General features: G+C 41.5%; 1 non-coding gene across 1 annotated transcript; it reads right to left on the bottom strand.

Annotated features, from left to right (window-relative positions):
• Positions 1 to 197: 197 nt before the first annotated feature.
• Positions 198 to 316, bottom strand: LOC125003040. Its single transcript, XR_007111909.1, has one exon. It is a non-coding gene; the product is annotated as a 5S ribosomal RNA (ribosomal RNA).
• Between the last annotated feature and the right edge of the window lie 12244 nt (positions 317 to 12560).

Genomic DNA, 12560 nt, shown 5'->3' with positions numbered 1-12560 from the left:
CCAGCTGTACCAGTTGGCAGCATCACAACGTGCTAAACCGGTTAGCCTGTTCCAAGACAACAGAAAACTTACAGCAATAAAAATGACAACACAACTACAGCCGGTAAAACTGTTCTTAATTGCTTGCCTAGGTAAACAAAGGTTAAATAAAAATAATGATGATGTAAATGTTACCATGTCTCCTGATGAAAATGAAAGGCTTACAGCACCTAGTATTCCAAGGCGGTCTCCCATCCAAGTACTAACCAGGCCCGACCGTGCTTAGCTTCCGAGATCAGACGAGATCGGGCGTGTTCAGGTTGGTATGGCCGTAAGCAATATCAAATGTCACTAAAGCAGTATATATAAGTGGTCAAAATGATCATTGCATGTATTTTGATGATGTAAATGTTACCATGTCTCCTGATGAGAATGAAAAGCTTACAGCACCTGGTATTCCCAGGCGGTCTCCCATCCAAGAACTAAGCCGGGCCCTACCTGCTTAGCTTCCGAGATCAACGAGAACAGCCTGTTCGGGGTGGTTTGGCCTTAACAAGGGTAACTTCCAAACGCAGGATAATAATGGTAAAAATGATCTTGCATGTATTTTGTGAGAAATTTCACCATGTCTCCTTATGAAAAATAAACGCTTACAGCACCGGGTTTTCCCAGGGGGTCTCCCACCAAGTACTAACCCCCCTACACTGCTTGCTTCCGGATCAATGGACGGGCGTTTCAGGGTGGTATGGCCGAAAGGGAAAGGGGTTATGTCACAAACCAGAATATAAGTGGTCAAAATGTTTTGCATGATTTTGATATGTAAATGTTACCATTTCCTAGGAAAAAAAAAAGATACAGCACCAGTATTCCCAGGGGGTCTCCCTTTCCAAGCTAAACCACCCACCGTTTTAGCTTCCCAATCAACGAATGGGGCGTGTTCGGGTTTGGTATGGCCGTGGGCAATGCAAAGGGGCACTAAAGCGTATATTAAGGGGTCAAAATGACATTGCAGTTTTTTGATGAGTAAATTTTCCCCATTCTCCTGATGAAATAAAAGCTTACAGACCGGGTTTTCCCCCCGGGGGGTCCCCACCCAAAGAATAACCAGCCCTACATGCTTAGTTTCCGAGATCAACGAGAACCCGGTTCGGGTGTTATGCTGTAACAGGGGAACTGTCACAAACGCATATATTAAGTGTCAAAATCATCTTGCATGTATTTTGTATTAAAGTTCCCAGTCTCTGATGAAATAAAAAGCTTACGCACCGGATTCCCAGGGGGTCTCCCAACCAAAGTACTAACCAGGCCCGACCAGCTTAGCTTCCGAGACAGACAGACAGGTTTGTTCGGGTTTGGGGTATGGCCGAAGCAACGTCAAATGCAAAAAAGCATATAAAAAATGATCAAAATCTCCTTGCATGTTTTTTGAGATGTAAATGTTACCATGTCTCCTTGAGAAAAAAAAGGGCTTACAGCCCGGGTTTTCCCAGCAGTCTCCCCCCAAGTACTAACCTGGCCCACACGCTTAGCTTCCGAACAGCAGCGGGTTTTGTTCGGGTTTGGATGGCCTAAAACTTCAAATGTCACTAAAGCAAAATTTATAAGTATCAAAATGATCTTTGCATGTTTTTTTGATGATTAAATGTTCCCATCCCTCCTGATAAAAAAAAAGCTTAAGCAACGGGAAAATTTTTTTTTTTCCATCCAAGTCTACCACCGCCGGCTTAGTTTTCAAGTGGGCCGTTTTTCAGGTTGGTATGGCAAAAAGCAAGCAAACACACAAAGCACTTTTAAATGGTCAAAAGATTTTTCATGTTTTTTTGATGATGTAATGTTACCATTCTCCTGATAAATGAAAACTTACAGCGCCGTTTTCCAGGCGGTTCCACCAAGTACTAACCGGGCCCCTTAGCTTCGAAGCAGATAATCAGGCGGTTCAGGGGGTTGACCGGCAATGAAACTGTCCAAACGCATATTATAAGTGGTCAAAATCATCATTGCATGTTTTTTGATGATGTAAATTTTACCATTCCCCCTGATAAAAACAAAGGCTTACAGCACCTATATTCCCAGGGTCCCCATCCAAGACAACCGCCCTTACTTCCGAATCGATGAATCAGGCGTGTTCAGGTGGAAAGCCAAAAAACCGTACTGTCACAAACGCAGTATAAAAATAAGTCTTTCAAATGTCATTGCATGTATTTTGATGATGAAATGTTCCATGTCCCGGGAAAAATAAAAAACTTACGCAACGGCATTCCAGGGGTCTCCAATCCAAGTACAAACCAGGCCCACCGGTTTAGCTTCCGAATCAACGTTTTCGGGCTTTTTCATTGGAAAACCGAAGCATTCAAATGTCCACTAAACAGTATATTAATATAAAAATTCTTGCTGTATTTTGATGACGAAAATTTTCCCATGTCTCCGAAAAAATGAAAGGCTTACAGCACTAGAAACCCAGCATCTCCCATCCAAGTACAAACCCACCCGACCGTTTTATTTCCGGATGGGGCGTTTCATTGGTAGGGCCGAAGCAATGTCAAAGTCACTAAATGTATATATAAGTTCAAAATGTTTTTGCATTATTTTGATGATGTAAATTTCCATGTCTCCTGATAAAAAAAAAAGCTTACAGCCCGGGTATTCCCAGGCTCTCCCATCCAAGTACTAACCGGCCCCAAACCCTTTATTTATTTCCCGTAAACAGACAGATCGGGCGTTTCATTTGATATGGCCGTAACAAAGTTGGCTGTCAAAAACCAAAATTTATAAGTGGTAAAAATCATCATTGCATTTTTTTTTAGATTAAATGTTACAATTCTCCTGATAAATAAAGCTTACAGCCCCCGGGTTTTCCAGGGGTCGCTCTTGGGTGTTTCCTGGTCTAATTTTTAACGCATCGATTCTCAACTTTTCCCTCCGTTAAACCCCCCCTTAAGGAAACGAATGATTTTAATTAAGATTTTTTTAATTTTTTCTTCATTAAGATCAGAGTGATCGTAAAGGGAGTTTTAAATCTCCCCACTTCATTCCAAAACCCTTTCAGCTCCACTTCCTCTACTTCTGTGTAGAGCTGCGTTTGGAATCATTTTACTGTAATGTGCCCTGTTAGGAAAAGGGGACAAAAAACCAGTGATGATGAACCTTTAAAGAGCAGCAGGGGTGATTTTAAATACTGACCTGACCGGTCTGACAAAATTTTTGGGTGAAGAAGGAACTTTTTTTATTCCATTTGTTTTCTTTGAGGGAAGTTAGAAACATTTCGTCAGTTTGGGGTTTCAAGCGATGTTCCACCGGGAAAGCCCGGGGACCGGGACCAGAATTATAATCAGAATCGGACATTTATCTCCTCATGACCAAGTTTTCAGGGAGATGTGTCTCCCTCTGGGGTGAAGCGATGACTCTAAGTCATTTACTGTATATACTGCCCCCACGGGGCCTGTCGGGAACTACAATGTCCACATCCCATAATACTGATGTTCATTGACTGCAGTTTTTTTGCTCTATTTTTCAAGAGGCTAGATGAACACACTACTACTACAACAATGCTTTGGGGGGCACTGCCCTTGGGGCCACATACGGAACTCCAGCTAAACATCACACGAGGGGGGTGAAGTGGGAAAGTAACTGATATTTTAACTCCCCCTCTTAAAGAGCTGTGACTCAAGTGAAGATTTTTGTCTGTCACTGAATCTGTAAATGCTGAAAACCAACATTGAAGTGACTGAATATTAAGGACTGGGGGTTTTGGGTCGGACTGGGGTCTCGGGAAAGGTTCATTGTTCCCCAGGGGTTATCTGTGAAGTAGTAAACTACAACCACGAGATGGTTCCATGGATGTTCTCATAAATGAGGTTTTTTCTCTGCGGGTGAAGGACAAAGGTAGCGATGTGAACCCCACACATGACCAAGCGAAGCTAAAGGGGTGAGGGGCCCATCTAAAAGTGTTTTTTTTAAAGAGTAGTCCGGGACACCGGGACACTGGATAGAAACATTAGAGTCCAGATCTAACTGAAGCTTGCTAACAACCACACCCTTCTCACACCAAATTTTTTCTGTGCATGGTGTAGTTCCAGCTCAGTGTTTTGAATTTCATTCATAGTCATGGTTTATTGTCATTCTACAGGTTGTTGAAAAACATTCAGAGAGGGGAGTACTGGTTCCCCTGCCCCACTGTACTATTCACATAACTCTGAAACAACACCAAACCCACCATGTTACAAAAAACAAAGAGCCTCCATGAGACAAACCCCTTAAAAGAACTCCTGTATTAAGAACTATTAAATTTTTAAATAAGATGACTGTTCTCAGAAACTTTACACAGACCTGTCACCACCACGAAAAACCACCCCCACTCTGGGCTCTCCAGCCCCTAAACCCTATCGAGGACCAAATAAATTTCCCATGGTGGACAATAAAGTGTTGTTACAGCAAAAATTTTTTTTCCAGTTTCTTAGTTGAAACTAAGCTCGGGTGAGATAAATGATTATTAAAAAAAACGGCCAACATGGAATCACAAAACAGCCTGTTTGATCATCAGTATTCAGTGGTGAATTCATGGGGGAAATGAAAAAGACGGGGGGGGAGGGGATGGCAAGAGGTTTGAGGATTTAGTATTTCACAAAAAACAAACGGGTTTAATTGGGTCAGAATAAAAGGCAGGGATGAAATTAGAAGGGCGGGACGGGGAAGGGATAAAAATTTTTTTAAAAAAGGAATGGGGATAAAAAAGATCATAAAGGGGGTCAAGTAATGGGATAAGTGTACTGCTCCACTTAAAAAACCACGCTACAAATCCCTGAATGCTGTCCCTTTTCCCGTAGAGAATTTGGGTTGCCGAAAGGGGGGACTGATTTTGTGAAAGGGGTCGATAGAATCCTTACACAGTCCGGGACTCTCAACAACATTTTGACGATTTAGAAAAAATCGATACTAGAAGAATCAGTCAGAGCAACGGGGTACGCCACTTCATTGACACTGTGAAAAAAAGGAGAGGAAAGCCTCGGGAATTTGACCCGGGCATCTTCAGTCCATAGTCCTCTTTTCCCATCCCCGGGGGTTTTGCCTTTTTTTCAAACTCTCAGAAAGGTAGGCCTTTTTTTTTTTTGTTTTTTTTTTTGATTTTTAAATAAACCCCTTTTGGGTTGAACCTGAAAATGAGAAAAATTGACCAATGGGGACACTTAAAAGGAAAATTAGATCATTCCAAGGTTCCAGTTAGTGTTTTTTGATACTGTGCACAAAAACTGCTCTACAACACATCAATGGCTGATTATCTATTTTTTTCGTTCGATGCCATATGAGTGCACGTAAACTTTAAATCTGCCAAAGGAAAGTTCCAGCTTGTTTGGGGGGTTTGAAAAGGAAAAATAAACAACCTGAATGAGTCTAACAGGCTCTACATCACAAGGGGGGGACCAAGGTCAATGTGAACATGAGTCAGACGATTGAAACGCATCCAAAAACCCACCAGCCAAAAAAACAACCATCGGGTGTGAAGCCCTTTTAAACCTCCCCCGGGAAGAAAAAAAACCCATCAGAAGATGATAAAAAGGGGAGGGGCTCATTAAAAACATTTTAACACAGAATTTCACTCTGGACTGGGCTGAAAACAAAGCCAACCCGGGACACCCTCTTCATTTTTTCCATTGATTTTCAGAGAAATGGGTGAAAAGGAAAAGTTCATTTTGGAATTTGTTCATCACTTCTTCACTGAAACCAAAAACGGGAATTTAAAGTTTTTAAAATTTTCCGGGTTGTGCTCATCTTTGACTGGGAAGTCGCCCCCTCTGGACTTACGCCTAAGGGGTTTTAAGATTGTTGCTGAAACCCTCATCGGGGGAAATTTTCCCCCTCTGCTCGCCCGGTTAAACCACACAACCTGAAAGCACCAATCAGATCCTTTGAACTCTTTGCGGGTAGGGGTCAAGGGTTACTGACCCCCAAAGAGAGTAATTCAGGGAGGTTCAAGATGGGGAGCAGGACGGGGCATCTAATAAGACATAAAAAGCTAAAATTTAATATTTTCTGAACTGTACATTTTTGGAGGATTTTGGAAACCAAGAGGGAGGAGATAAAAACCCAAATGAGATGTAATAATTCCCTTGGGGGTTAGGAAAGTAAGAATAAGTATATGAAAGGAAAAAAGTTTTAAGTTTTAAATGGGTCAAAAAGGGGAATGTTGATTTGGAAAAGGGGTTTTGTCCCTGCAAAGGGGAAACCTATCTTCTAAAGAATAAACCCCAAAATGTGGACAATAAAGCAGCCTCGCTGTACCAGGAGGTTCCCACAGATCTTAAAGGGAAAAGGCCCTTTTCCCAAAAACAGGTGTTCTGCTTCGTCCATTTTACGTTCAGATTTTTCTGGTGCTTTTCCCTGCCCTTCCCATACTTTTTTCAACCGATGGAAGAACAACAAACTAATCTCTGTTGTCTAAAGTCTTAAAAAACGAAAACCTCTCCATCAGATGCTGTACAAGGGGCCTTGCAGAGCCCAAAGGACACCACTTTTCCCCCCTTTTCCCCCTTTTTTCACTGCAAACTCAGACTCTCCTCAAGGCCTCTAAAACAAAAAACGGGAAGTATCTCACATACCTCAGGAACATCCAGTAATCAAGAATAAAATTAAAAGGACTGCCCCTCAAGAAACATCAATCTTTCCACGTCTGAATGAACGAATATTTTTCTGTAGTGGAGGAGATCCAGCATCCCTAGATCAGGAATCCTCTCCAAGATAAACTGTCCCCCTTTTCTCAGGGCGTCTGGTCTTCATCTTACTGTCATCAAGAAGTCGGGTGGTTCAACCTGACAAAAATACTCTCTTCAGAGGAGCTCTCTAGCTTTTTGCCTGGTCAAAGCCTCCAACAAACTTTTAAAGTTTTCATCATCAATTAAATTACAGAAAACCTGTCAGGTACAAAAATTTTAAAGGTTTTCTGTCATTGTCTCTTCAACTGAGTCCGCAACCTCTCGAGAGAAGCTGTGAAGCTCTGTTTTTCACCCTCAGCACCATTTTTCTAACTGAAACATCTGGACCTGGGGAAACAAACCTGAAGGGTTCGGGAGGGAAGCACTGTCCTGCTACTGGAGAGTCCCAAACTGTAAATTGGAAAGCCTGGGGTTTTTCCATTTTTTTTTTTTCTCAGCTTCTGAAAAGGGGAATCCATTTAATGAGTTTTTGTCAGGACTTCAATAAAAAAGGGACTAAAAGGGTTTGAAATGAAGGGCATCATGTTCCGAACACAGCAGGTTCCCTCATCCGGGGGTTCTCATCACAAACCAAATAAGCCCAGTTTCACTCTTTTACTTCCAGAGTTCTTTGGGGTCCTAACATTCTTCTGTGGGGGGAAAAAACCTCTTTTACTCTCAGTAATTTCACAACAAAAAAACAAAAAGGGCCCCACTTTCACACATACACAAAAAATTTCAAAATAAATTAAAAAAATGTATAGAAAAAAAAATGAAAAATACAAAATAAAAATCTATATCTGTACCCCCGTACCACAACATTCCCTTACATTCCCATACCCCACTTCTGTCTTTCTTCATAAAAACAATTCCTAGATGAATTTCAGCAAGTTTCAGGCATAGCATACACATAGTCCCCACCCTCTATACCCAAAATATGGTGGGAAATAAAAACCTCCGCTGAATAAGGGAAACAAAAAGGGGGTCTTTTTTGGGTCCCCCAAATCCTCCAAAACCAACCTAAATTCCTAAACAAATTCGTGGGGAAAAGATTTTTTCCAACTATGAAAAAATTCCAAACTAAATGATTCTCCCCTCTGCCTTAAAAAACAGCAAACAGCCCGATGCCCTGAGTACGTCAGATTAATTATTGCAAATTTTCTCTACTAAGGGATCAGCCAAACCCCTCTATCTTGATTGCATTTGGGCCAAATTTGTTTCCAATTTTTAAAAAGGCACTGGAGAAACATATATCCCCAATAAAGTGTCCCTTCATCCTTCAGCACTACATGGCCTACCCCCCAATCAAAAAAATCTTGACCTACTCTCCTCACCTCCAACCCAAACCTCAGATCTTTTAAATCAATTCCTACTTCCCCCGCTAGGCTTGAGGAAAGGGGGACGTGCCTTCGCTTTTTGGCCCCCCCCAAACGTAACTGTTTACCCTTCGCAAACAGATCCCACCTCCGAACCCCCTCAAGTTCAACTTTTTTGTGCTCCCAGCCCTTTTAAAGGGCCTTAATTAGTCTAGGGGGTCATCTCCCCTTCTTCCCTCTTTCTTGATTTTCCATCTGTCCAGCCCCGTTTCTTGCCTGCCCTTTTTTTAATTTGTGATCTCGAATTGTACACCTTTGCAAACCCCTTTTTGTTTTTAAATGTCTTTTAAATTTATTTGATTAATAATGGCAAAGACTTAAAATTGAACTTCACACCCAAACCTATAGAAAATCTAATTATGTTGATTTTTAAAGTCCTTTAAGGGGACCCACACCTCTTTAAAATTTTTGTTTTAGCTTTTAAATTTCCCGGGGGTTTTTCTCTAAAGTAAAACCCCCGAACCAAGAAATTTTCAAGGATAATTCATCCTCTCCAAAAAGTTCAAAACGTTAAAAAGGGAGGGTCCAAACGCAGAAAAAATATGAGGGGGCAGGCAAACCGGGGGGAAAAAAAAAGGGGATTTTAAAGAAAATAAAAGGGGAAAAAAAGGCACCGTGGAAGGCAAAGAAAATCCAAAAACAAAAAGAATCACAATACATGGGTTTGGAAAAAACCGTCAAAACAAGGGAGAAAGGGAACAAATAACACAAACATGATTCACTGGGAACAAAGAAAGGGGGCTAATTTTTATACACACACGGGCTGAGGAAAAACAAGACACAGGGGGAGACAATTTGGGGAATCACACGGGGGAAACCCCTGAATGTATAGCTTAACAAACCATCGTGAGTTACCCTTTTGGATCTACTCTCGAAAATGAAGCCCAAATGGGGGGAGCCCCGCGGGCGCCAGTTGGGTAATTTTTCTCCACCCAACTAATTAAAAAATGGAATGGGGGTCATTGGGGCGACCAAAGCAGCCTGAATGTTGAAACCCCCCCCCCAAAACCGCTACCGGGGAGCTCAGTACCACTAGGCTAATCGCTATCTGAGGGCTAGCACCGGGTAACGGGTGGGCCCCGCTCCCGGTTTGATCCATTTGTCCCCCACTAAATATACGTTACTCAAAGCGGGAACGCCCTTAAACAGAATTTTAAACATTAATAAAAAAAAAAACAAATGATGAAAATTTCCCCCCCCTACAGTTTTCACGAATAGTGAAATAAACCTTAAACCAAAAACATTTTGAATCAGGGTTAAAAATTTTAATAATCGTAAAATTGGGGGTTTTTTAAATTTTAATTGCTTCCCTTTTTTCAACCAGCCTCAACGGGGCCCCTCGATGAACTGCAGTTTTTTTTTTCTTCCCCATGGGGTTCACACGAGCCCCAGAGGTTGCCGCCTGGGGGAAAAACCCAAAAAAACAGAGACCATAGGAAAAACAACAGACAGGGGATCAGAAACCAAAACATGTCAGAAATAAAAACAACCGCAAAAAAAAAAAAAAAAAAAAAAGAGTCCAGAAAAGGGGGGGTGGAGGGAACTAAAGGGCAAAATTTAGGATCTCTAAAGTCCTCAATCTCAGGAGGGGACCGGGGGCCAGGAAACTTGCGGGGGCCCCTTGGGGGGGCTCCAAAGGAAGGGAAAAACGCACGTTCCACTGGTACATCCCCAAAAAGGCATGAACCTGGGGAACATGTAAAGACCGCTCTCCCCCCTAGATTTCCCGTCCCCGTCACCAAACTCAAAGCAGGGTCAGAAAGCAAGATAAGAAATACAAAGGGCTTTTTTTATTCTCCCGAATCCCTAAAGGGGCAAACAATGGCTACAAAAAAACCTAGACGCTAATCTGACTACGAAAACAAAAACACTCCAATGAGGAAAACCTCAGACTAAATCTAAACTAAGGGAAAAGGGTTTCAAAAAAACTCTCTCTTCGAGAGGAAAAAAAAGGGTTTCTTAAAACTTCTATGGGTTTAAACATGAAACAAGGGACGGGTGAAGTTGAGTACGAAACACTCTGGGACAAGACAAGGGGGAACACAGACCTTAAACCAGGAGGGGAAATGGGGGCAGGTGGGAAAAACTTTTGGGGAATCAGACAGGACACATGAGGAACAAGGCCTAAACAAGAAATTTCTTTCAAAAAAAACAGGAAAACAGGGCAAAACAAACCCAAGACAAAAAACCCTCACCAGGGGTGAATACGCAAACTGCAGATTCCATGCATGTTCCACCCGTGTCTTAGGGACAAGAAAAAGTTCTCCATGTCTTCATAATGTGCACATGAGGGCCCCGGCTGTGTACTCATGCATTTACAGATTGAAAAAAACGAATTATTGCCCTTATTGGACTAAAACAGGAAACTTAAGTCAAGAAACACTTTTCTCCGATTTAAAACACCCCTGATAATGCGATTGGAATTTGTTTTTTCCGCCCAAAACCCTTAATCACAGTATTGATCGGACAATCGTGTGCTATGCCTCCACAACCATGCTCACCAAAAAAGCGGTCGCAAAGGGGAAAAAAAGGAAACAAACGAAAAAAGAACTGTCAACCCTTTAGACGGGAGCGCGAACATTTCGTACAAGTTTGCAATGCGGTCGCCGCAAAAACACTCTTGTTATTATATGCATAATGATGAACCCGAAAACGGACCATATTAAGTGGTATTAAAACCCCCGAAAAGACACGTATCTCACTCGTGGAGGGGGAGGACTGTTCATTGAGTTATTTAGATTTTTTGGGGACATGTCACTGGGGCAAGGACTTTTATCAAAAAGTCTAATTTGAGCATAGCTCGTTAAGCCTGCTTAAATGCACTGAATGATAACAGCTGGTTGCCCAAACTTTAAACTGAACCGTAGCGTTCTTTGGACAATATTGCCTAGTCTCTTGGAAGGAGCTCCGTTGTCTGTCTATCATCTGGTGGGAAGGGGGGCCCAGGTTTCCATGTTGATAAAAGTTTTTTTAGTGTCCTCCTCTCCCCCACCACTGTTCACATTTCAAACCAGCCTTCCTATTACTTTACTCAGTCTGTTGCTTTTCCCCCCCGCAGACACACAGAAAAAGGGTTCTGGCCCCAAAAAGACGGGGAAAAAATCTCCAGCTCTTACAGCACACTTCAATATTGTATTTGTATTTTTTATTAGCCCCCTTTTCCCCCCCGGGCACCCTTTTTGGCCAAAAATTCCCATAACTTATTTTTCTTATTTTAATTTTCCAATCAATAAAAACAAAACAAATCAGAAACCACACAACTGGGTTTGTGACAAACACACTTTTTCACATAAAATGCCATTTTTTCCATCTTCAAAGTAACTCTGTTTTATTCTAAAACTATGTTTATTTGCTCCATTTACCAATTTCTTCTACAATGTCCCGCCTGTGGGTTTATCCAGGCAGGTCAGCTCTAGCCCCTTCTTGTATCTTTCTTAGCTCAAGAGAATGGGCAGAGAACCTTGTAACTTTTGAGCTTCTTCCTATTGTACCGAAAAAAGATTTGAAGCTTAAACATCAAAGACAACCCTTCCGGGGACATCTATGGCGCTGCAATTATAGCACAACACGGGCATTTCGCGTTCCTAAATGGTGAAGCCGCCAAAGTTCAATCACCCCCACTTCCGGTTTTTCGTTGTACGTATGAAGCTCAAAATCATCGGTCACGTGTTACGGGGAATTTGATACAACCTCCAACAGCGTTTCGAAAACAGCTGCTTTAACAAAGTAAAAAGCTTTGGATTCCGTATCAAAATCCCCTCTTAGCTGCAAGGGATAGGGTCTTTAAAAAGGGAATGTCTTCTTACCTATTACATCAATTGGGACGCCTAGATAATATACCAGGTCATTAGGAATATTATATCCAAAACATTCACATTGGCCTTTTTAAAACCCTCCCAAAATGACAATTCATAATGGGCCAAAAATATGGGAAAGGTTGACTTTCTGTTGCCGCATTTTTTTCCCCCTTTTTTGTTGGCCCAATTGTTTTTATTTTAATTTTGTTAATAAAGAAACGGTTAAAAAAATTTTCCCAAACCCAACTCCGTCGACTTTTAGAGCTTTTTGAATAAATTTGGCTTTAAAAGGGACTGCCATCACTCCCCGACAACCAAAATTTAATCTTTTTCCCCTTTTAGTTCATATACTGTTTTCTTCCCTTTGCTTCAAAAAACCTTTTTACTTTGGAACAATTTTTGAAGGATTCACTTTAAAGCATCTGTAACACTTCAATCATTCATTCCCCTTTTCCCAAAAGATTTCCTTCTTTTAAATTTTTGTCTCTAAAAGTGCTTTAAGAAGGTTTTTGTATAAATCCTATTTTTCCCCCAAAATTAATTTTAAGTTTTTAAAGATTTAAAATGGGGGCTTATCACCCTGTAAATTATGTAGCGTTCCTTTATCTCTCCCCTTCCAAAGGCTTGTCTAACCTTTCCCTTTTTAACCCGGGGGGGTGAGCCTAATCAAAAAGCTTACAGTTCCCTTTAAAATTGTACTTTTTTTAAACCCCAAACCTACC

The sequence above is a fragment of the Mugil cephalus genome, chromosome 23 (assembly GCF_022458985.1).
Source record: "Mugil cephalus isolate CIBA_MC_2020 chromosome 23, CIBA_Mcephalus_1.1, whole genome shotgun sequence".
Taxonomy (NCBI): Eukaryota; Metazoa; Chordata; class Actinopteri; order Mugiliformes; family Mugilidae; genus Mugil; species Mugil cephalus.
Note: the sequence above shows the minus strand (reverse complement) of the source record. Positions and strands in the feature narration are given on the sequence as shown.